Here is a 3,977-nt window from a genome sequence, read left to right as displayed (position 1 = left end):
TGTGTGTGTGTGTGTGTGTGTGTGTGTGTGTGTGTGTGTGTGTGTGTAAATCAGGATCCACAGGCACATGCATACATACAAGTTTCCCTTACCTGCCAGCCCCACACCTGTTTTCTTTGAGATATGACTACTTAAAATAGAATAAGGTAATGACTTACTGAAAGGCTTCTCTTAGTAAAAAGAACTTTCAAGATATAGCTTAAGGAATAAAATTTTAAATAATTTTTAATAAGAGAAATGTCTCCAGTTATGACATGTTAGTTTAAATATTAACCATCATGCCTACTCTCTTTACCTTTCCCCTTTACCATTTCAACTCTAATTAGGTTATCTCCAAACTTTCAAATATGTCCCCACTGTATTGTTTTTTCAAATAAAATTACTCACATTTAGTCTTACATTTAAACACTCTCCAACTTCAGAATCCTATCATAAAATCCTTTGTTTTTCTATACTTGATAGGGTTGGTGGGGAGAGGTGAAAGACAGAAAGAATAAGAAATGGGAAATGGATGAGATTCTTGTTAGTATCTCTTTGTAGCTTCATACAGTTTTATAAAGGGCTTATAAACACATGATCTTTTCTATGAACCATTATCTCAAGAGCCACTATTAAATACTCAGTAAAACATCAAAATTAAGAAATATATACTTGGGACTTCCCTGGTGGCACAGTAGTTAAGAATCCACCTGCCAATGCAGGGGACACAGGTTCAATCCCTGGTCTGGGAAGATCCCACATGCTGTGGAGCAACAACTACTGAGCCCACGTGCCACAACTACTGAAGCCCACGTGCCTAGAGCCCATGCTCCACAACAAGAGAAGTCACCGCAACGAGAAGCCTGTGCACCACATCGAAGAGTAGCCCCCACTCACTGCAACTAGAGAAAGCCCGCGCACAGCAACGAAGACCCAACAGAGCAAAAATAAATAAATTAATTAATTAAAAAAATATATATATGCTACATGGGACCTTTTAGAACAGACAGTATTGTAAAATCAAATAGGTGGGGACTTTCCCAGTGGTCCAGTGGTAGAGAATCCGCCTTCCAATGCAGGGGATGTGGGTTTGATCCCTGGTCAGGGAACTAAGATCCCACATGCCGTGGGGCAACTAAGCCCGTGTGCCACAACTACTGAGCTCGCGCAACTCGACTAGAGCCTGCGGGCCACAAACTAGAGAATCCACGTGCTCTGGACCCCGTGCGCCACAACTACATAGCCCACGCACCCTGGAGCCTGCATGCCTCAACGAAGATCCCATGTGCCACAACTAAGACCCGACACAGCAAAAGTAAATAAAATAAAAATAAATAATAAATCTTAAAAATAAAATCAAATAGGTGGAATCACAAACGAAGACCCACAGTTTGCAACATTTCAGATGCTTCCAAATTTCAACTAACATCTTATCCTTCCTTCTTTAATGTCTTATGCTTCATATGTTATTTCTCTTCACTGATTTTTATAAACACTCTTGCAAAATTTTAAGAGTAAGATAAATACACAGTTCTCTTGTTTACACATATACAATTCATTTTAAACTATTTATTTCACTGTTTTTAAATATTTAAATTAAGAATATTAAAGATATAAATATTAAGTCAATTATTTTTTACTCTCTGCTTAAACATGATTTTAATTTGTTTCTATTTGTTTACTTTCAGGAAATCGGAGATGGTGGTTCTCTCAGAATGGTTCACTTCGGTTTGGTATAAATACGAAACTTGTTTTTTTATTTTTAAAAAACCCGCATTTTTCACATCTAAACTTTTTCATGGCCTGATATAGATTAAAATCTCCCTATATGAATTAAAAAGAGGAGAGATAACATGAATTAGTTAAAACATTTAAATTCAGAGTATTTTCAAAGTAAAGTTTTATTAGTTTCAAAAACATGCAGCATAACAGCAAAGTCATCTTAAGTAAAAGTCTTTAAATTTTTGAAGTTCCTTAAATTGTACATTATTAGGTGCTTCAAAAGTAGGATATTTAAACTTGGTTCTCCCAAGTATTTTAAATATCTCCTCTTGTGATACTGTTTATATTATTAATTTGCATGATGAATAAAGTATTTATTAAGTGAAAAGTTCAGCCCAGGCCCATTGTTGGAAGACAATTTTCCATGGGTCTCTTGAATTACTGATAATGAGGCACTGACTGCCCCTTGGTACACAGATACTATCTCGTTCTGGAGCAATATGCTTACAACCTGTTATAAAAGGTTTGAATTCCCTAAGCTCAGAGTTCCTACTCTTTACAGAGCCCAATGAGTGTGCAACTGTCACCTGGCCCTCTTCACATCACCCTGTGGGAATGGGACTTAGGAAACCATTGCCCACCCTGCAAAAAAATGTTGATACTCTAGCAACTATTGGTGTAAGTAATAAACTCTCTTTTGTCTCTGACCCAGAGTCTCATGTCTTCTACCAGCATGAAACTGAAGTTTGATAACTTGTTGTCTTGCAAGTAGGGTAAAAATCTCAGACCCTTCACAGTTCTTGATCCCCATTCATTAGCAGGTAGCACATATTTTACAACTGTAAATGTCTACAATAATCAACATCTTTTTCAAATATTGTATATGAGGTACATTATATATTTAAATCTTATAGTTAAGAGTTAATTAGATTGAACTCTTTTATACTTCGGATTTTTCTCCCTACGTCCTATTCCTCTGTACCACTACCAGAGGGTACAATACAGAAAGGAGGTGAAACCCAAATTAGATTTTTCAATATGCTCTGGAAAAGTTTTAGTAATACATAGTACCTGAACCATACTAAAAAGAGATGAAAAGTTACCGGCGAATTTTCTTTTTAATATTCCTATCTTTCTTTAGCATAATAATCAAAAGTTAACTGATTTTTTAAAGAAAACATTATATTGAGAAAAACATGGCTTTGTCAAGATTGCAACAATTTCTCCAGATTTTTTAGTAAATAGTCATTAACCAGAAATACAAAACACATTTTCTGATCTACCATATCCTTTTGTTTATTTGGCCACTGTCTAGAGACTGGTAGAAAAGTTCAGTACTGTTTCTAGGTCCTTTGTGAGCAAACCATAGTTCATACTAAAAAGTAAAACTTTAAATGAAATATTAAGATAAAATATGGATATAAATAAAATTATTTTGTTCTATACAATGATGATGATGGTAGGTTTGCCAGTTATCTAGGTGAAAATTAAACAAAATTTAGTTCTTAGATAAATTTCCCATTTTTCCCACGTCACATGCCTCTGCAAAAATTAACTCAAATATGTAGAAAACCAAGTTTAGACAGTAATAAGAATATGTTATACATGACATCTTCAAGAGTGTCCATGATTTACAAATGTTGTGCTTTCAAAATGTTGTGAACCTGGGGGTATTTATTAAATATTCCAATAAATTGATATTTCTGCTCTGCTACAGACGAGAATGATGAATGAACTTCCACTGCTCTAAAGTGAGAATAGAGGCACAAACAAGAACAGCTACGTAGCATCTGCACTAGCACTGACAGGTTCACATTTTCTCCTTCAGGAACATATGCATGAGCTTTTTCAACTATTCTGTGACATTCTCAGATCCCCAAAAAGTTCCACAGTAACTCATATTAGTGATGACATTGTGCCTGATTACCAAAATAAACTGTTTGGCATACCTGTTTCTAAATGGTTTGCTTTCACTAAAAAGCCAAATAACCAAAACTGATAATATATTTGCTTCCTACCAACTATCGACATGTTAGTAAAGACAAGGACTATCAAATTTACAAGTGATGTTATATTCTAAAACTTTATTAACTATATTATTTTAAAGTATGTAAAGACATACAGACCAATGGAATAGAATGGACAACCCAGATATAAACCCTCAGAGATATAATCAAGTGATTTTAGTATTGGGAAAATTGTATATCCACATGCCAAAGAATGAAGTTGGACCCTTACCTTGCACCATATATAAAAATTAACTAAAAATAGATCAA

At 34.8% G+C, this 3,977-nt stretch overlaps 1 long non-coding RNA gene across 1 annotated transcript in view; it reads left to right on the top strand.

Annotated features, from left to right (window-relative positions):
- Positions 1-2,408, top strand: part of LOC113633562 (uncharacterized) — a 36,276-nt gene extending 33,868 nt beyond the window's left edge. The window contains exon 2 of the long non-coding RNA XR_003438247.1: positions 1,668-2,408. This is a non-coding gene — a long non-coding RNA (uncharacterized LOC113633562). The remainder of the gene's footprint in view (positions 1-1,667) is intronic.
- The last annotated feature ends 1,569 nt before the right edge of the window (positions 2,409-3,977 follow it).

Source organism: Aethalodelphis obliquidens, unplaced genomic scaffold (genome assembly GCF_003676395.1).
Source record: "Aethalodelphis obliquidens isolate GAN/ISIS:26980383/991018 unplaced genomic scaffold, ASM367639v1 scaffold40, whole genome shotgun sequence".
Classification (NCBI taxonomy): domain Eukaryota; kingdom Metazoa; phylum Chordata; class Mammalia; order Artiodactyla; family Delphinidae; genus Aethalodelphis; species Aethalodelphis obliquidens.
This window is presented reverse-complemented; position numbering and strand designations above follow the sequence as displayed.